The sequence below is a fragment of the Nerophis ophidion genome, linkage group LG02 (assembly GCF_033978795.1).
Source record: "Nerophis ophidion isolate RoL-2023_Sa linkage group LG02, RoL_Noph_v1.0, whole genome shotgun sequence".
Lineage (NCBI taxonomy): Eukaryota > Metazoa > Chordata > Actinopteri > Syngnathiformes > Syngnathidae > Nerophis > Nerophis ophidion.
Window position 1 is genome coordinate 55,601,664 of NC_084612.1, and position 22,445 is coordinate 55,624,108.

Sequence of the window (22,445 nt, forward strand, 5' to 3'; positions counted from 1 at the left end):
AATCCAACCACTTTCATGTGGTATTGGACAGAGAGGAGGACTTTTTTCTCCCCCATTTGAAAATGCGCATGTTATCAGCACCACTCTCTGATTCCAATCAATGCAAGTCATCAGAATCAGTTAATACACCAACTTATATTCTTGTCTTCATGAAAGAAAGGTATTTCCTTGAATAGCCACCAGTCATGTAATATGCACTCACTCCTCAGATTTATTAGCGCATGCTTACTTTTACCGCCGGGTCAAATTCGTTACGTCACGAGTGACGCTTCCCCTGCCATCGTTATCAAAATGGCGGAGGAGTTTTTTTTTTTGCTTTTACGGTGTGTAAACCAGGGGTCTTGTTCCACAGCCATACAGATCACACTAATGGTTGTGATTTAAAACAATTTTAACACACTTACTAATATGTGCCACACTCTGTGAACCCTAACCAAACAAGAATAACAAACACATTTCTGGAGAACATTGGCTCTGTAACACATTATAAACGCAGCATAAGAATTACCCAGAATTCCAATGAATCCATGACACTTGGCTATATTATACACCCGCTAGCACCACCCCCCCCCCCCCCCCCACCCCCACCCACTGGCACCACCCCCCCTTCTCCGTGCGTCGGGCTCGTGTATAATATAGCCAAGAGTCATGGATGCATTGGAATTCTGGGTAATTCTTATGCTGCATTTATAATGTGTTACAGAGCCAATGTTCTCCAGAAATGTGTTTGTTATTCTTGTTTGGTTAGGGTTCACAGAGTGTGGCGCATATTAGTTAGAGTTTTAAAGTTGTTTATATCACAATCATCAGTGTAAACGGTATGGCTGTTGACCAAGTATGCATTGCAATCTCCTATGAAAAGCAGCGAAATGCATGTGTTCTACCGGCACGCGGATAAAATAGTGCTAAAATGGGCGCGATGACATGTTGTAGAGCAGTAGTCCCCAACCACCGGGCCGCGGCCGCAGAATACATATATATATCCATACATTTTCTACCGCTTATTCCCTTTTGGGGTCGCAGGGGGCGCTGGCGCCTATCTCAGCTACAATATATATATATATATATATATATATATATATATATATATATATTTTTTTTTTTTTTTATCACACTCAATTTTTTACTGCATGCCAATGGTAAGCGCAGGGGTGAGAAGAGGTTTTAAAATGATTAGCGCCTGCTTACTTTAACCGCATGCCTTGAATAAGCACAGGAGTGAGAAGAGGTTTTAAATTAATTAGGGCCCCGGCGGCTATTCAAGGAAATACGTTATATGTGTTAAACATGCTTGTATTATCGTTAAACACCATTAACTTGTTTACAAAAATGTCCCTTTCATAAATAAATAAATATAAATTATGAATATGAATGAGTTAGATCTCCTCGACTTGGTCTATTGAAAAGTAGCTCGCCTGCAGAAAAAGTGTGAGCACCCCTGGCCTACATAAGTCCAATCAATTATTATGATAATTCCCATTTTTGATACAAAAAAAGCCCCAGAAATTAAGTCCAACATGTTGACCCTTGCTGGGGTCAGGTAAAATTCCGGTGTGTTGCATTTAATTGTTTTGCGTATTTTCCATGAAAATGGGCTCAAATTGAACAACTTCCAAAGGCATCCTACTTCCACTCCTCCACATTTCAAGGTAATGCTCCAATGCAATGCTCATGGACATGAAGCGCATGGAAAAGGATTTATTCATGTCCCTCAAAGTGCCTTCCGGCACTATCCGCCGTTTTTTGCAATATTGTTGGCATATTACACTTAAGCCGGCGCACAATACCTTCATAAATCCTTTTTGGTGGCAGACAACACTTTCTCGTTCACTTCTTTAACTAAAAAATGATTTCGCAGCCGAGCGAGTCGTTTTGAAACAATATTACACATATTACTTCTCAAGAAAGCTGTTATTCTGTTTCTTTTTTTTTGTGTGTGTGTGTGTGTTTTATTGCGCTGATAATCTCAGTGTGCACGGTGTATGTATAATAATATTGTCTTTTTACATTTTGTCCCTTTGCACTTTCTGCTCATATTGTCTCACAGACGTACTTTGGCGTTCTCCACTCTGGTCCCTCTTATTCCTTTTTGTCGCCTCGGCTTTCTGTTATCTGTCTGGGCTCCATTTCTCTGCTCCCTGATACTCCCTGACTCAGTAGCTTTCATTTTCATGATAATCCACTGACACCAGTGGACTGCGAAATCGCTTTGACTGCCTTTTCTCTCTCACTCTCTCAATCCATCCCCACTCTTACTACTTTATCGCCTTTTTTACCCCATGCTTTAATGTCGCTTCATGTAATTAAACAACATTTTTTTGTGTGGGGATGGGGTTAAGAGAAAAGTTTTCCTTTCATTATTTGACTGTTGTCAAAACAGAAAGAAATCATTGGCTGTAAAATTGAACATGTCTGAGTCACTGGACCACAAAGCTTGCACCTTTTTATGTCCAATTTAGTTTCCCTCTGCCTATTTGCTTCCAACAGACATTCTTACTATCACTATTTTTTTTAAACATATGTTTTGGCACAGTATTTTGCAAGTGTGGATGTTATCAACATAGTAGTGTCCAGTAGGGAACATGCATGCAAAGATTGTGGGAGAGACAAATGGCAGCTGCGTACAGGCAAACATTTTGGATACACCTCCTCCTCATTCAATGTATTTTCTTTATTTTCATGACTACACTATATTGCCAAAGGTTTTTGATGTGGGTCCACCTTTTGAAGATTTTAAAGCTTCAACTCATCTGGGGAAGGCTGTCCACAAGGTTGCGGAGTGTGTTAATAGGAATTTTCCACCATTCTTCCAAAAGCGCATTGGTGAGGTCACATACTGAAGGTCTCCCTTGTGATTCATCCCAAAAGTCTTCCATCGGGTTCAGGTTAGGATTTTATGCAGGCCAGTCAAGTTCATCCACACCAGACTCTGTCATCCATAGCAGAAGTGCCATCCCATTCCTAACGCATAGGGTTCAATATGATGTAGGTCCACCTTTTGCAGCTATTACAGCTTCAACTCTTTTGGGGAAGGCTGTCCACAAGTTTGCGGAGTGTGTTTATAGTAATTTTCCACCATTCTTCCAAAAGCGCACACTGAGCGCCTGGCTCTCAGTCTCTGTTCTAATTCATCCCAATGGTCATCTATCGCAGTGGTCCCCAACCTTTTTGTATCCGCGGACCTGTCAACGCTTAATAATTTGTCCCTGGTGTTCCTTTTTATTTTTTATTTATTTTTTTCTTTGTCATGAAAAAGGGACGTTTTTGTCATGAAAAAGGGAGGTTTTTGTGGTTGGTGCGCTAATTGTAAGTGTATATTGTGTTTTTTATGTTGATTTAATAAAAACTAAAAAAGAGATTTATTTATTTATTTATGTATTTATTTATTTATTTATTTATTCATTTATTTTAAATAAAAATGAATACAAAATTTTTCTGCGGCCCGGTGGTTGGGGACCACTGTTCTATCGGATTCAGGTTAGGACTCTGTGCAGGCTAGTCAAGTTCTTCCACACTAGACCCTGTCATCCATAGCTGTGTCCCAATTCAGGGTCTGGATACTTCAGAGGACCCCGGCCTATGCAACCTCAGAAGGATGCGTCACCCATTGTTAAAGGGGACAGTCTAGCCTGCGGAGGATTTCCTGGTCGAAAATGATTTCGCTGCCGCTGCCGCTGCTTGTATTTGCCGCCATCGTCAAAAAGATCTGGATTTAACTAAGGCGCGCAAAGCATCTTGGGATATGGGAGGCATCCTCCGAATACAGGCTGCATTTGGAGGAGCCTTCGAATTTGAATGAATTGGGACAGCCCTCGTGCAGCGTTTTGACGCAAGCTGCCTTCAAATTCGCCCTTCGAAAGATGCAGACCCTGAAATTGGCCACCTGCCTTGACTCACACATGAACTTAATATGATGTGGGTCCACCTTTTGCAGCTATTACAGCTTCAACGCTTCTGGGAAGGCTGTCCACAAGGTTGCAGAGTGTTTTTATAGCAGTTTTCCACCATTCTTCCAAAAGCGCATTGGTGAGGTCACACACTGATGTTGGTGGAGAAGGCTTGGCTCGCAGTTTCCGTTCTAATTCACCTCAAAGGTGATCGGATACAGGTCAGGACTGTGCAGGCCAGACACTGTCATCAATGTCTTTATGGACCTTGTTTTGTGCACTGGTGCACAGTCATGTTGGAAGAGGAAGAGGCCCTCTGTTGCCCAAATCATGGTTTGTTTAGTTAAAGACTCCCTTAGTTCTGTTTCAGCACCCCTGGGTTTGTGTTTCCTCGGTTGCCATGGGTGCTGATTATTTTCACCTGCCTCTGATTAGTGTTCGCTGGAGTGAAAATATGTCATGTATACACCAAAAAAAGTTTGCAGAAACAGAATCCATCGGATCAGATGACACCTCACTTAAGGTGGGCTAAACAAGAACTTGTTGAAGAAACAATAAGCGTTCGCATGGCGGCGGTGCAACCGTTTCCATGTGACAGCGGATCAATGGCGCCCGCAGCACAGATGAAGATGAATTGATTGCGACCATTAAAAGTCCAATTAAACAAAGGGAGGAGGCTGCAAAGAGCTCCGAGACAGGCAGCTCTCATCTTGTCATCAGTCCTCAGGGAGGGAGGGTGAGGAAGTTACCAATGAATGTGGGAGTGAAGTACATCAGATACCTGGCAGACATTGATCCCGCACCTCCGTAATGATGAAAAGAGATCTTAATTGTGGAAATATATCAGCTTTCAGCAGTCAATTCTGAGGTGGCTTGACCTTTTCCATTTAATAATAGTGTGAAGTTCCAGCCTGCATGCATCCAATTTCCTGTCATGTCTGCTCTCTCTGAGTCATAACCTTCTCGCACCAACAATCCTTGCATTCCATTCGCCAGGTAGCTTATAGACTTTCCCAAAGATGCTTCTTGCTCAGATGAGCCTCTAAATGAAGTTAAAGATGATTAATGTTCCCCCTTTCCGGGGGAATGTACACAAGCTCGCTTTACTCATCGCACTTGTGCGCTAATAACATTTTCCCGGGCATCTCCCTCTGTCTCACAAGCTCTGTAATGTGATTGTGCGCTCTAGATTGTTCTCTTATTGAGTTGCCGCCATCATGCATATGTATAAGTCCTCCGCACTGCCTATTCCATCTTCTGCTACAATATCCCGCAGCATTCCAACAAACATGCGGCTCATCTTTAACCGGCCGGCAGCTCAATTTGCTTTTTTTTTTTGACATGTGTAACGCTTCACCGTGCGAAATGTTGCACTTGTGGCGGGCCCGAACGTACCCGAAAAGGGGGTGATCAAGGGGATGGGTCAAATGCAGCGGAAAATTTTCACCAAACCTAGTGTGTGTGTGTGTGACAATCATTGGTACTTTAAAGGCCTACTGAAATTAGATTTTCCCTTTTAAACGGGGATAGCAGGTCCATTTTATGTGTCATACTTGATCATTTCGCGATATTGCCATATTTTTGCTGAAAGGATTTAGTAGAGAACATCCACGATAAATTTCGCAACTTTCGGTGCTAAGAGAAAAGCCCTGCCTCTACCGGAAGTCGCAGATGATGACGTGACATGTTTGATGGCTCCTCACATCTTCACATTGTTTTTAATGGGAGCCTCCAACAAAAAGTGCTATTCGGACTGAGAAAACGACAATTTTCCCATTAATTTGAGCGAGGATGAAAGATTTGTGTTTGAGGATATTATTGGGATAGATTCCGCTGTTTTCAAACACATTTACTAGGTTAATTCTGGGAAATCCCTTATCTTTCTATTGTGTTGCTAGTGTTTTAGTGAGTTTAATAGTACCTGATAGTCGGAAGGGTGTCTCCACGGGTGTTTTGACGCGCAGTGTCTCAGGGGAGTCGACGGCAGCTATGGACGATACAAGCTCAGCTTTTCTCTGGTAAAAATCTGACTTTTCAACCACAATTTTCTCACCGAAACCTGGTGGTTGATATGTGGTCGGGATCCATGTTCTCTTGAACGCGCTCTGATCCATAGGAAAGTTTCACCTCCAGGAATTTTAAACAAGGAATCAATGTGTGTTTGTGTGGCTAAAAGCTAAAGCTCCCCAACTCCATCTTTCTACTGTGACTTCTCCAATATTAATTGAACAAATTGCAAAGGACTCAGCAACACAGATCTCCAAAATACTGTATAATTATGCCGTTAATGCAGACGACTCTTAGCTGTGTGTGTGTGCAGAGCTCATATTCCTAACAGCCCGTGACGTCTTGCGTACACGTCATCATTACACAACATTTTCAACAAGAAACTCCCGGGAAATTTAAAATTGCAATTTAGTAAACTAAAAAGGCCATATTGGCATGTGTTGCAATGTTAATATTTCATCATTGATGTATAAACTATCAGACCGTGTGGTCGGTAGTAGTGGGTTTCAGTAAGCCATTAACTTAACTATATTGGCAAAAGTGTTTGGCCACCCATCCAAATGATGAGAATCAGGTGTCCTAATCACTTGGCCCGGCCACAGGTGTATAAAATCTACAATGTAAATAGTCATGAAAATAAAGAAAACACATTATGTACTATATACAAACCCTGTTTCCATATGAGTTGGGAATTTGTGTTAGATGTAAATATAAACGGAATACAATGATTTGCAAATCCTTTTCAACCCATATTCAATTGAATGCACTACAAAGAGAAAATAAACTTTTTTTTTTTTTTGGCAAATAATAATTCATTTAGAATTTCTTGGCTGCAACATCTGCCAAAGTAGTTGGGAAAGGGCATGTTCACCACTGTGTTACATCACCTTTTCTTTTAACAACACTCAATAAATGTTTGGTAACTGAGGAAACTAATTGTTGAAGCTTTGAAAGTGAAATTATTTCACATTGTTGAGCTCCCATCAGCTATGGATGGGATGCTTACTATGAGAGTGAACTATGTTCCGGCACTGGATTTTCAGGTCCGCTGGTCTTTATGCTGCCCGCCCTTATCAGACCCAGGTGCGCTGATTGACGATTACCTGTCCATAATGCATGCAGAGCCAGCAGGGGCGTGCTTCTAGCGGAGGGGGCCGTCAGATTACCTGCAGGATTTTTGCTGAGTTTGGATGCTCAATGAGTTGATGCACTCAGCACCACAGGTTTATTACAGTTTCGTACCATGAGGCACTTTTAAACAAGCAGAAGTAGCGTGCTTTAGTGTCAGTGTAGACCAAAGTCCACTGTCAAACTGGCCCTTGGTGGGATCCAAAAGCATGTTTTATCATCATCAACATTGACTCTCACTTCTTGTGACTAACTAATTAGCTCACCAGAGAGTGACCTCATAAGGCAAATTTCCTTTTTTAGGAAAACAAAGTTATATTTCCGTAGTCTATGGATTTGGTGTTGAGGGGAAATAGCTGATATTTATCATGGGAATCATCAAAATGGATTTGCTGTCAAGAAGAAACATTTTTGTATTTGTGTTGTGAACTCCATCTGTTTATTGCCTCCTGTTGACATTGGGTTTCACACAAAGAGAAGAAAACAACTTCTGGCAATAATTAGTTTGGTTACTATGACGACAGACTAAAGTGTCTGAGTGCATGCTTCTCTGCTAACTCTTTTACGACTCAAGCGTCACTAACTATTGTTTCATTCACCATTGTCCTGTCAAATGTGTTCCAGTATTTGTATTTCTTTTTCCATGTAACATTAAATTGTTGTTTTAGTAATCTTAACACGGTAGTTTTCAATCAATCAATCAATCAAAGTTTACTCATATAGCCCTAAATCACGAGTGTCTCAAAGGGCTGTACAAGCCTCAAGGAGTTTTGCAAGTTTCACCCATGTGATTTTTTTTACTTCTTCTTCTATGAGGTGGATTTTATGTGAAATGTCCAGGGTTTTCACTTCCGATACAATATCTCTGTTATAGGCTTGAGTATTGGCCGATACCAATATTGATCCTGTATGATATCAGCATGAATACTTTTAATATTTTGTAGAGTGGAATATCAGAAGAGGTTTGATGAAGTCAATTTAGTCAAACAGACAACAATGGTAGGCATTAAAATCACGGATTTATTCACCATTAACTGACTGGAAAGGACTTTTTGCTGTGTTTAAGTTGAAAGCAATTGGTAATTTGTGAAAATGCAATTTTTTGTCGCGTAAATTACCACTGTGTTCAAGTAAAAAGAATACTTCATTATCTGAATATTAGGACTTTTTCTTGTTAAATAGTTTTTTGTCTCATAAACTAAAAGTACAATGGCTTTGTTTTCGTTTTATTACGACTTTTTCCCATGAAACCACTATAATTAAATTTTTCTGGGTGAATGAATACATTGAACCCCAAACTTTCTCACATAATGTCAAGACTTTTTCCTGAGACACTACAATACAATGTATTCAATTACAACAGTCAAGTATCGTAAAACGTGTACTTTTTGTAATATTACACATTTTATTTTGTGACACTCCAAGTTTTTGTCTCATAAATTACAACAGTGTGAAAATACATTGAATATAAAATTTTTCACTATATTAAGACTTTTTTTTCCCTGTGAATTAGGTTTTTGCCTCATAAACAAAAAGTACAATGGCTTTGTTTTTTTTTTAATATTACAACGTTTTCCCATGAAACTACTATAATTAAGTTTTTCTGGGTAAATGAATACATTGAACCCCAAAGCCAGACTGACTTGAAATTTCTCACATTTCACGTAATATCAAGACTCTTTCTCGAGACACTACAATACCATGTATTTAATTACAACAGTCAAGTATTGTAAAACACGTACTTTTCGTTATATTACACATTTTATTTTGTGACACTGCAAGTTCAATTACAACAGTATACAAGTACAATAAATATATTTTTTTCATAATAATAATGCGTTACTGTGAAAAGTAACTATTTAGTTATTTCTTTTTTTTATGTTTTATGGCTCCCATTAATTCCCTTTTAGCCTTCATTTCAGTACTGTTATTGCACTGCAGAATAATATAATCTGTTGATCAACTTGACATGCATTTGCATCACTGAACTCTGCTAAGCAATGTGGTCTACATGCAACACACAAAGACAAAGAAATGTTTCAAAGGCACATTTTATTTTGGGCAAGAACAAATTGACAAAACTATTTTAAATAGCTGCAACATAACATTAATAAGTAACAAACAGCATAATAACAACCTATCACAACATAGCTGTAAACCTGGTTTCACCCAAGGAAGGCTTACATGACATGATTATATGTCTTGTCACTATATACAGCACACCTACTGCTATTCACATGCCTAACCAGGCCTTTTTTTCTCTCAAGGAATTGTGAAATACAAACCCCATTTCCATATGAGTTGGGAAATTGTGTTAGATGTAAATATAAACGGAATACAATGATTTGCAAATCCTTTTCAACACTTATTCAATTGAATGCACAACAAAGACAAGATATTTGATCTTCAAACTCAGAAACTTTTTTTGTTTTTGCAAATAATAATTAACTTACAATTTTATGGCTGCAACACGTGCCAAAGTAGTTGGGAAAGGGCATGTTCACCACTGTGTTACATCAACTTTTCTTTTAACAACACTCAATTAAAGTTTGGGAACTGAGGAAACTAATTATTGGAGCTTTGAAAGTAAAATTATTTCCCATTCTTGCTTTATGTAGAGCTTCAGTCGTTCAACAGTCTAGGGTCTCTGCTGTCGTATTTTACGCTTTATAATGCGCCACACATTTTCGATCAGAGACAGGTCCGGACTGCAGGCGGGCCAGGAAAGTACCCGCACTCTTTTTTTATGAAGCCACGCCATTGTAACGCGTGCTGAACGTGGCTTTGCATTGTCTTGCTGAAATAAACAGGGAGATCCATGAAAAAGACGGCGCTTAGATGGCAGAATATGTTGTTCCAAAACCTCTATGTATCTTTCAGGATTAATGGTGCCTTCACAGATGTGTAAATTACCCATGCCTTGGGCACTAATCCACCCCCATACCATCACAGATGCTGGCTTTTAAACTTTGCGTCCATAACAGTCTGGATGGTTCGCTTCCCCTTTGGTCCGGATGACACAATGTCGAATATTTCCAAAACACAATTTGAAAAGTGGACTCGTCAGACCAAAGAACACTTTTCCACTTTGCATCAGTCCATCTCAGATGATCTCGGGCACAGAAAAGCCAGCGGCGTTTCTGGATGTTGTTGATAAACGGCTTTCGCTTTGCATAGTAGAGCTTTAACTTGCACTTTCAGATGAGCGACAAACTGTATTTAGTGACAGTGGTTTTCTGAAGTGTTCCTGAGCCCATATGGTGATATCCTTTAGAGATTGATGTGGGTTTTTGATACAGTGCCGTCTGAGGGATGGAAGGTCACGGTCATTCAATTTTGGTTTCCGGCCATGCCGCTTACGTGGAGCGATGTCTCCAGATTCTCTGAACCTTTTGCTACTATTATGGACTGTGGATGTTGAAATCCCTACATCTCTTGCAATTGCACTTTGAGCAACGGTGTTCTTAAACTGTTTGACTATTTGCTCACGCAGTTGTGGACAAAGAGGTGTACCTCGCCCCATCCTTTGTTGTGAAAGACTGAGCATTTTTTGGGAAGCTGTTTTTATACCCAATCATTGCACCCACCTGTTCCCAATTAGCCTGCACACCTGTGGGATGTTCCAAATAAGTGTTTAATGAGCATTTCTCAACTTTATCAGTTTCTATTGCCACCTTTCCCAACTTTTTTGTCAGGTGTTGCTAGCATCAAATTCTAAAGTTAATGATTATTTGCAAAAACAAAAAAAAATGTATCTGTTTGAACATCAAATATATTGTCTTTGTAGCATATTCAACTGGATATGGGTTGAAAAGGATTTGCAAATCATTGTATTTTGTTTATTCCTACATCTAACACAATTTCCCAACTCATATGGAAACGGGGTTTGTAATATCATGTCTTCAGTAAAGCCCAGAACACTCTTCGCATTTCCCCAGTTTTAGTTTAGAGATAAGGAAAGATTGGCCTAGCCCACTCGCATCCATCTTTATGTTTGTGAACTTTATAGTCCATACATTTAGAGCAGACCTGGGCAAAGTAAGGCCCGGGGGCCGCATGCGGCCCGTTGAGCTTTTCAATCTGGCCTGTCGGACATTCCCAAAAAATGTTTTATATGTTTAAGATGGAAACTGTAGCTGCCTTTATGTTGTGCAGTGATGTTTTACCAATGACCGTAAGTCTTCAACTATACAAAGTATTTCAATGGTTGGAATCTGTACTTATGGATGATATACCAGTTACTATGGTAATCTAATTAGTTACTATGGTCATGTAGGTCACAGCAGCTCAGACGAGGCACCAAGCAGTGTGGGCGGGAAGCGTTTCCACAGACGCGGGAAGACATTTTCACAACAAAGTTCTAAAAGTAAAGTACTAAAGTACCAATGATTGTCACACACACACTAGGTGTGGTGAAATTTGTCCTCTGCATTTGACCCATCCCCCTTGTTCACCCCCTGGGAGGTGAGGGGAGCAGTGAGCAGCAGTGGTGTCCGCGCCCAGGAATACTTTTTTCGTGATTTAGCCCCCAATTCCAACCCTTGATGCTAAGTGCCAAACAGGGAGGTAATGGGTCCTAATTTTATAGTCTTTGGTATGACTCGGCCAGGGTTTGATCTCACAGCCTACCAATTCCAGGGCAGACACTCTAACCACTAGGCTTTCGCAGGGCTTTAAAAAATTGAGTTATACTCTTGTTGTTTCTCCCCACGGAAATCTTTAGTAAAAGGCGAAAGATTTTTGCGATCTGAAGAGAAACAAGAGTGATATAGCTTAGTGATATATAGAATAGAATAGAATAAAAAGTACTTGTGGGTGGGTTTATTTAGTACCCTTCGCGTTCATATTTCACTGTTTGTTGCATTTTTGTTGCGTTTTACTTGATTGTAAAATATGTCGATCGGAAGCGTGTGTGACATTCATATTTTGCCAATATTTAATGTTTTATCGTTCATAGAAAAATTCAAATTTTGTTACGTTTTTTAACGCGGTTTGTCATAACGTTTTTTCGCATTCAATCAGATATTATTGTGAGGTTTTGTATTAGTTTTCCTAAAAATAGATATACCGGCCCCCCAGACACATGTTTTTCTCTAAATGTGGCCCCCGAGTCAAAACAATTGCCCAGGCCTGATTTAGAGTGATGTGATGATCAAACACTCTGGAATTCTAGAATGAAAGAGTATATAAGAGAATTGACAGCGTGTGTGTACTTTCAGCAGATGCAGAGTTTGGATTATTTCCTTTAGCTCGCTTTCCATGTTAATGTCCTCACTTTTGAGGTACCTGGAACATGTTTTCCATGCCATTTGCTGTTTGACGCCGCTATCATGCTAATTAGCTGTCTGAGAGCAGGTGACTCCACTGTAGAAATAGCCTGCATGTCTTCTAGCACATACGCTGCAATGGCTCTATCGATGTTGTCTTGGGTAGCAGTGCCTCCGTTAAAATCCTTAGGTGGAAGTGGAGATAGAGGTGAAGTGGCTTCGGAGTCTGTGTCTCTCTTTACTAGCTTCGTCAAAGCTTGTTGCTTTTGTAGCTGTTTCAGCAGATTTGAGTTGCTTTGAATTGTTTTGGGCATTAGATAGGATCTTTGATCCAAGACACAAGTTACATTTAACTAAAATGTTCTTTTCTTTGTGCTCGACAAATGAAAAGCAGTGAGAATATATGCGCCTGTAAGAATCAGAAGGACGACACCGCAGCACTCCAATAAAACACACTCTGTCATGTCTTGGTGATCATGTTTAGTTTGGCTATGTTCTGTTTGTTTTTTGCACTCTGTAGGTTCTTGTTTTTTCATTCCCTGTTTTGTTTCCATGACAACCCATTAGTTTTCACCTGTCCTCATGTCACGCACCTAAATAATTTGGACTCATGTACCTGTTAATCACCACAGCACTATTTAAGCCTGTAGTTTCCAGGCAATCAGCCTGGCGACATCACCCTCTACACACCCTTGTTATTCATGCTGATTGATTGATTGATTGATTGATTGATTGATTGATTGATTGATTGATTGATTGATTGATTGATTGATTGATTGATTGATTGATTGATTGATTTATTGATTGATTGATTAATAATTTTAATAGTAAATTGCACAGTTCAGTACATGTTCCGTACAATTGACCACTAAATGGTAACACCCGAATACGTTTTTCAACTTGTTTAAGTCGGGGTCCACGTTAATCAATTCATGGTACAAATATATACTATCAACATAATACAGTCATCACACAGGTTAATCATCATAGTATATACTAGAGATGCGCGGTTTGCGGTCTCATCCGCGGAGTCCGCGGATAAACCGCGGGTCGGGCGGTTGAAATGACGAAAAAATAGATTTTAATTAGATTCAGGCGGGTGGCGGTTGGACCATCCGGAAATATTTGATATACATGTTTCTGGGATCGGTATCCTTTGCCATTCAAAGAGCCATTTAAGACCCGTGTCATAAAACGAAGAAGTCAATAGGAGACGCTAATATTCTCTTGAATGACTGCCGGCAGTCACCTAGAAAATAAGTATTAGGGCGTCCTATGAAGTTATTGGTTTTGTCGCCTTCTTCAACATGTACGATCTGCTTGTCAGTCCAGCATCACGTTGTGTGTGGCTTCCGCGGCAACACGCACACGACTGCAAGGCATATTGGGTGACACAAAGTACACTAATGGTTGTGATATAAACAATTTTAACACTCTTAGTAATATGCGCCACACTGTAAAGCCACACCAATTAAGAACGACAAACACATTTCGGGAGAACATCCTCACAGTAACATAAACGCAACACAAAAAATACCCAGAATCCTTTGTATTCATGAAAATTCCTGACTATTTTCTGAGTTTCTAGCCGATGCTATGTAAAAAAATAACGTAAAATAACGCAGTAACGCATCATGTAGTAACGGTAACTGCGTTACTGAATATAAAAAAATAACGCGTTAAGACTACTATTTACCGCCGAATATATACGTTACATTGTACTTAATACTGACTAATTAAGAGCCAATATGTTCTTATTTTGCATGTCAATAAATTAACTAATTAATGGTGAATATGTTCCCCATTAATTGGGACGGGGTGGCGAAGTTGGTAGAGTGGCTGTGCCAGCAATCTGAGGGTTGCTGGTTCAATCCCCACCTTCAACCATCATAGTCACGTCCGTTGTGTCCTTGGGCAAGAGACTTCACCCTTGCTCCTGATGGGTCCTGGTGAGCGCCTTGCATGGCAGCTCCCACCGTCAATGTGTGAATGTGTGTGTGAATGGGCGAACGTGGAACTACTGTCAAAGCGCTTTGGGCTCCTTAAAAAGGGGTAGAAAATTGTTATACAAGTACAACCCATTTACCATTTACTAAGTGTTAGGGAAATTTCTCCACGAGACCTTTTTTTTTTTTTTGTACATGACATGCAATGGTTTGGGTTGGAGGTTTAAAGGCCTACTGAAACCCACCACGCAGTCTGATAGTTTATACATCAATTATGAAATATTAACTCTGCAACACATGCCAATACGGCCTTTTTAGTTGACTAAATTGCAATTTTAAATTTCCCGGGAGTTTCGTCTTGAAAACGTTGTGTAATGATGACGTGTACGCAAGACGTCACGGGATTTTAGGAAGTATGAGCGCTACGCAAACACACAGCTAAATGTCGGTAGCTTTAACGGCATAATTACACAGTATTTTGGACATCTGTGTTGCTGAATCTTTTGCAATTTGTTCAATTAATATTGGAGAAGTCAAAGTAGAAAGACGGAGTTGGGAAGCTTTAGCCTTTAGCCACACAAACACACGGTGATTCCTTGTTTAAAATTCACGGAGTTGAAACTTTCCTACGGATCACAGCGGACATGGATCCCGACCACTTGTCAACCAGCAGGTTTCGGTGAGAAAGTTGTGGTTAAAAAGTCGCTTCTTACCGGAGATCAGCGAGCTTGCGCCTCCCGTACAGCTGCCGTCGACTTCCCCGAGACACTGCGCGTCGTCAACACCCGGCCGTGGACGTACACTTCCGACTATCAGGTACTGTTAAACTCACTAAAACACTAGCAACACAATAGAAAGATAAGGGATTTCCCAGAATTATCCTAGTAAATGATCTAAAAACATATGAATCCGTCTCAATGCAAGGCGATTTTTTTTCTAGTCCGTCGCTATCAATATCCTCAAATACGAATTTTTCATCTTCGCTCAAATTAACGGGTAAATTGTCGTTTTCTCTGTCCGAATAGCACTTTTTTTTGGAGGCCCCCTTTATAAACAATGTGAATATGTGAGGAGCCCTCAACAGGTGACGTCATCGTCTGCGACTTCCGGTAGAGGCAGGGCTTTTCTCCAGTTGCGAACTTTATCGTGGATGCTCTCTACTAAATAATTTCGGCAAAGATATAATGATCGCGAAATGATCAAGTATGACACATAGAATGGACCTGCTATCCCTGTTTGAATAAAAAAATCTCATTTCAGTAGGCCTTTAAGGAGCTATGATCCTGCAGATGTTTTTGATCATAGTGCGAGCGGCGCTCTGGGAAATGGTTAGCAACACACCCGCACACTGTTAGCCTGACAGATGGCGACACACGGAGCTAAAGCGCAACACTGCTGACAGCGCATTGACAGGGAAGTTGTCGTCACATGTCCACTGAATCTACATACATTTTTTCCCCCCAGACATTAAACCCAGCTTATTTTCGCCTCCCGTAGAGCAGCATTGACTCATCGGCGCAATGCCGCTCTGCTCTCAGCGTGGACGGCAGTGAACGTCTTCAAAGGGATGATTATCCCTGTCACCAGTCATTTATCAACACCTGACCACTGACGTTTATTTTTGTGGTCAATAAGCATTCACTTACTCAAGCATCAATCAATGTGGGCAGAAGGCGCGCTAATGAATAGTCATCAGAAACTGTTACGTTCATTTCATGACTGAGCGACGCCTGCACTAATAGAAATATGGACTTACGTATTGGAGGAAGTGATGGATCGCATCATAGCTGCCACTACTGAAGGGTGTGATCATGGACTCATCTTCAAATGTTTGCTGGTGGGGATTAGTTTCAAACTCACCCAGTGAAACATACACGATATTGCCAAAAGTATATGGTACCCATCCAAATGATGAGAATCAGGTACCTTAATAAAGAGGCCCAGCCACAGGTTTATAAAATCCAGCACTTAGGCATTGAGACAGTTTCTACAAACATTTGTGAAAGAACGGGCCGCTCTCAGTGATTTCCAGCTGAGAACTGTCATAGACAGGACATGCCACCTGTGCGACAAATCCAGTCGTAAAATTTCCTCGATTGTCAATATTCCAAAGTCTACTTTATAGAGATGCGCGGATAGGCACTTATATCATCCGCATCCGCATCTCCAAAGTCGTCATCCACCCGCCGTCCACCCGAACCAACATTTTATCAGGACCGTACCCGCCCGCCAACCGCCTGCTGAAATACATCAGAGGTTGTCCGCCTTTACCGCTCCCAGAGCTATTTAAACCTGTTTCACACAGTAATGATGGCAATTGGAGCCGCTAACGTTCCCGTAACTATCCAATAGCGTTCATCTCGTTTACAAAAACATGGGCGTGCTGTGAAGCCATCGCTTTTGACACCTTCAACAACATGTACGAACTGATTGTTGGTCCGGCAACGTATTGTGTGCAGCTTCCGCAATTACACGTTGAAGATTGAAAGTCATACTGGGTGATACAGAGTACACTGATAGATGTGATATAAACAACTTTAACACTTACTAATATGCGCCACGCTGTGAAGCCACACCCAACAAGATTGACAAACACATTTCGGGAGAACATCCTCACGGTAACACAACATAAACGCAATACAAAAAATACCCATAATCCTTTGTATCCGTGACAATTCCTGAATATATTTTACACCCCCGCGCTTCCAACCCCACCCACCTTACCAACGCACGGGGGGGGTGGGGGTTGCTCCTAGCGGGGGTGTATAAAATAGTCAGGGTGTGTCATGAATACAAAGGATTATGGGTATTTGTTGTGTTGCGTTTATGTTGTGTTACTGTTAGGATGTTCTCCCGAAATGTGTTTGGCGTTCTTAATTGGTGTGGCTTCACAGCGTGGCGCATATTACTAAGAGTGTTAAAATTGTTTATATCACAGCCATTAGTGTACCCTCTGTCACCCAGTATGCCTTGCAGTCGTGTGCGTGTTGCAGCAGAAGCCACACACAACATGATGCTGGACTGACAAGCAGATCGTACATGTTGTAGAAGGCGACAAAGCCAATGGCTTCATCCATCCATCCATCCATCCATCATCTTCCGCTTATCCGAGGTCGGGTCGCGGGGGCAACAGCCTAAGCAGGGAAACCCAGACTTCCCTCTCCCCAGCCACTTCGTCTAGCTCTTCCCGGGGGATCCCGAGGCGTTCCCAGGCCAGCCGGGAGACATAGTCTTCCCAACGTGTCCTGGGTCTTCCCCGTGGCCTCCTACCGGTTGGACGTGCCCTAAACACCTCCCTAGGGAGGCGTTCGGGTAGCATCCTGACCAGATGCCCGAACCACCTCATCTGGCTCCTCTCGATGTGAAGGAGCAGCGGCTTTACTTTGAGTTCCTCCCGGATGGCAGAGCTTCTCACCCTATCTCTAAGGGAGAGCCCCGCCACCCGGCGGAGGAAACTCATTTCGGCCGCTTGTACCCGTGATCTTATCCTTTCGGTCATGACCCAAAGCTCATGACCATAGGTGAGGATGGGAACGTAGATCGACCGGTAAATTGAGAGCTTTGCCTTCCGGCTCAGCTCCTTCTTCACCACAACGGACCGGTACAACGTCCGCATTACTGAAGACGCCGCACCGATCCGCCTGTTGATCTCACGATCCACTCTTCCCTCACTCGTGAACAAGACTCCTAGGTACTTGAACTCCTCCACTTGGGGCAGGGTCTCCTCCCCAACCCGGAGATGGCACTCCACCCTTTTCCGGGCGAGAACCATGGACTCGGACTTGGAGGTGCTGATTCTCATTCCGGTCGCTTCACACTCGGCTGCGAACCGATCCAGCGAGAGCTGAAGATCCCGGTCAGATGAAGCCATCAGGACCACATCATCTGCAAAAAGCAGAGACCCAATCCTGCGGTTACCAAACCGGAACCCCTCAACGCCTTGACTGCGCCTAGAAATTCTATCTGGGTGACTACCAGCAGTCATTCAGGAGAATAATAGCATTTGTTATTGTCTTATTCGCTTTATGACACGGGTCTTAAATGGCAAACGATAACGATCACAAAACCATGCATATCAAATATTTCCGGATGGTTCAACCGCCGCCCGCCCGAATCTAATTAAAATCTATTTTTTTCGTCATGTCAACCGCCCGACCCGCGGTTTATCCGCGGACTCCACTGATGAGACCGCAAACCGCGCATCTCTACTACTTTATTATGACAAAAGTAAAGAGTTAGGGAACAACAGCAACTCAGCCACCAAGTGGTAGGCTGCGTAAACTGACAGAGAGGGGTCAGGGGATGCTGAAGCGCATAGTGCAAATACTTTCTACACAGTCAGTTGCTACAGAGGTCCAAACTTCACGTGACCTTCCAATTAGCCCGCGTACAGTACGCAGAGAGCTTCATGGAAGGGGTTCCCATGGCCGAGCAGCCGCATCTAAGCCATACGTCACCGAGTCCAATGCAAAGCGTGGGATGCAGTGGTGTAAAGCACGTCGCCACTGGACTCTAGAGCAATGGAGACCAATTATCTGGAGTGATGAATCACGCTTCTTCATCGGGCAATCTGATGGATGAGTCTGGGTTTGGAGGTTGCCAGGAGAACGCTAAATTTCGGACTGCATTGTGCTGAGTGTGACATTTGGTGGAGGGGGAATTATGGTATGGAGTTGTTTTTCAGGAGTTGGGCTTTGCCCCGTAGTTATCAATCAATCAATCAATGTTTATCTATATAGCCCTAAATCCATCTAGGGCCCTGAAGAGCGGTCCATCCTGGGTCCCGACTCTGGACAGCCAGTACTTCATCCGTGCCCCCCCCACCCCCCCTCCACGGAGAAAAAGAAAAGAAGCGGCAGATCAACTGGTCTAAAAAGGAGGTCTATTTAAAGGCTAGAGTATACAAATGAGTTTTAAGGTGATACTTTAATGCTTCTACTGAGGTAGCATCTCGAACTGTTACCGGGAGGGCATTCCAGAGTACTGGAGCCCGAACGGAAAACGCTCTATAGCCCGCAGACTTTTTTTGGGCTTTGGGAATCACTAATAAGCCGGAGTCCTTGGAACGCAGATTTCTTGCCGGGACATATGGTACAATACAATCGGCAAGGTAGGATGGAGTTAGTCCGTGTAGTATTTTATACGTGAGTAGTAAAACCTTAAAGTCACATCTTAAGTGCACAGGAAGCCAGTGCAGGTGAGCCAGTATAGGCGTTTTGAAAGGAAATTTGAATGCTCCAGGATACCAAAACATTTTCGACAATTCTATGGTCCCAAACCTGTGGGAACAGTTTGGAGCCGCCCCCTTCCTCTTCCAACATGACTGTGCACCAGTGCACAAAGCAAGGTCCATAAAGACAGACATTGATGACAGAGTCTGGTGCGGATGAACTTGACTGGCCTGCACAGATTCCTGACCTGAACTCCATAGAACACCTTTGGGATGATTTACAACGGGGACTGAGAGCCAGGCCTTCTCAACCAACATCAGTGTGTGACCTCACCAATGCACTTTCGGAAGAATGGTGGAATATTCCTATATAGACACTCCGCAACCTTGTGGACAGCCTTCCCAGAAGAGTTGAAGCTGTAATAGCAGCAAAAGGTGGACCCACATCATATTAAACCCTATGGGTTAGGAATGCGATGGCTCACTGTGTTTTTTACGGATGCGAGTACGACTGTAGCACTGCCAATCAAGGCTGTGGACGCATAAAGGTAGAAAGCTGTCTGAACAAACGTGAAGATATTGTTTAAATGGACACTTTATGTGGTAGTCCGGAGACAAAAAAATTAATTGAAGAACTTTTGTAAATTTGTATGGATTTCTCATGTGTTTATACATTGGTACCTCAGTTTTTGGGGAGGGCAGAGGTACCTTTTTACTTTATGTAACCCACCTGGTTCAGTCCCTGCTTTTTTTGTGTTTCCCAGGACTTAAACCTGAGTCTGGCCTGCTAGCTACAGAGCCAAAAGTCCGGGGTATCGACCCGTTAGCCAGCACTGCTCTTGAGGTTGTCAGGGAGTAAGGTTTACTAATGCACATATGGCCCAGGCCTCTGTTCCAATTACTATGAGTTCTTCTTTGAATTCAGGGTTTCTCACCTTCCTAATCACTAAAAACTTTCTTGACTGTTATAAAAAAAATTTGAGAAAGATAAAGTCACCAGTGATTCTTTGTTTGGGCACTCCATTCCGCTCATCAAACATAATGCTCAAACATGAAGTAAGGCTCCACTTTTCAATGTAAAATCTACTAAGATTCATGTTACAATCAAACAGTTGATGATAAATACAAACCCCGTTTCCATATGAGTTGGGAAATTGTATTAGATGTAAATATAAACGGAATACAATGATTTGCAAATTCTTTTCAACCCATATTCAGTTGAATATGCTACAAAGACAACATATTTGATGTTCAAACTCATAAAATTTGTTTTTTTTTTGCAAATAATGATTAACTTAGAATTTCATGGCTACAACACGTTCCAAAGTAGTTGGGAAAGGGCATGTTCACCACTGTGTTACATCACCTTTTCTTTTAACAACACTCAATAAATGTTTGGGAACTGAGGAAACTCATTGTTGAAGCTTTGAAAGTGGAATTCTTTTCCATTCTTGTTTTATGTAGAGCTTCAGTGGTTCAACCATCCGGGGCCTCCGCTGTCGTATTTTACGCTTCATAATGCGCCACACATTTTCGATGGGAGACAGGTATGGCATGCAGGCGGGCCAAGAAAGTACCCACACTCTTTTTTTACGAAGCCAAGCTGTTGTAACACTTGTCTTGCTGAAATAAGCAGGAGCGTTCATGATAACTTTGCTTGGATGACAACATATGTTGCTCCAAAACCTGTATGTACCTTTCAGCATTAATTGTGCCCTCACAGATGTGTAAGTTACCCATGCCTTGGGCACTAATACACCCCCATACCATTACACATGCTGGCTTTTGAACTTTGCGCCTATAAAAATCAGAATGGTCCATAATAACGTTGCTTGGATGACAACATATGTTGCTCCAAAACCTGTATGTACCTTTCAGCATTAATTGTGCCCTCACTGATGTGTAAATTACCCATGCCTTGGGCACTAATACACCCCCATACCATCACACATGCTGGCTTTTGAACTTAGCGCCTATAAAAATCAGAATGGTTATTTTCCTCTTTTTTCTGGAGGACACCATGTATTCTTTTTCCAAATATGATTTAAAATGTGGACTAGTCAAACCACAGAACACCTTTCCTCTTTGAATCAGTCCAACTTAGGTGAGCTCGGGCCCAGCCAAGCTGACGGCATTGCAGGATATTGTTGATAAATGGGTTTGGCTTTGCATAGTAGAGCTTTAACTTGCACTTACAGATGTAGCGACCGACTGTAGTTACTGACAGTGGTTTTATGAAGTGTTCCTGGGCCCATGTGGTGATATCCTTTACACACTGATGTCGGTTTTTGATGCAGTACCGCCTGAGAGATCAAAGGTCCATAATATCATCGCTTACATGCAGTGATTTCTCCCGATTCTCTGAAATGTTTGATGATTTTACAGACCGTAGATGGTAAAATCCCTAAATTCCTTGCAATAGCTCGTTGAGAAATGTTGTTCTAAAACTGTTTCACAATTTGCTTACAAATTGGTGACCCTCACCCCATCCTTGTTTGTGAATTACTTAGCATTTCATGGAAGCTGCTTTTATACCCAATCATGGCACCCCCCTGTTCCCAATTAGCCTGCCCACCTGTGGGATGTTCCATATAAGTGTTTGATGAGCATTCCTCAACTTTATCAGTATTTATTGCCACCTTTCCCAACTTCTTTGTCACATGTTGCTGGCTTAAAATTCTAAAGTTAATGATTATTTGCAAAAAAAAAAGGTTTTTCATTTTGAACATCAAATATGTCGTCTTTTAAGCATATTCAATTGAATATGGGTTGAAAATGATTTGCAAGTCATTGTATTCCGTTTATATTTACATCTAACACAATTTCCCAACCCCATATGGAAACGGGGTTTGTACAATACTTACAGTACAAATACTTTGTAAGGTGCAGGGGCAACATAAAAGTTGACTGGCACATTCTGCTCCATGGCCAAGACTACTTCCTAGTCAGGCAACACATCGTAGTCCATACATTATTGCCATCTATCGCCTTGGAATTACAACTGCATGCAAAGTGTAATACAATGTTTAAAACATTGAAA

The 22,445-nt window shown here is 41.8% G+C and overlaps 1 protein-coding gene and 1 non-coding gene across 2 annotated transcripts in view; one reads left to right on the forward strand and one right to left on the reverse strand.

Moving 5' to 3' along the window:
- Nucleotides 1-22,445, forward strand: part of LOC133542581 (neurexophilin-2) — a 172,736-nt gene that overhangs the window by 135,767 nt on the left and 14,524 nt on the right. The gene's annotated exons all lie outside the window — the stretch shown is intronic.
- Nucleotides 11,677-11,789, reverse strand: LOC133548356 (U5 spliceosomal RNA). Its single transcript, XR_009805890.1, has one exon. It is a non-coding gene; the product is annotated as a U5 spliceosomal RNA (small nuclear RNA).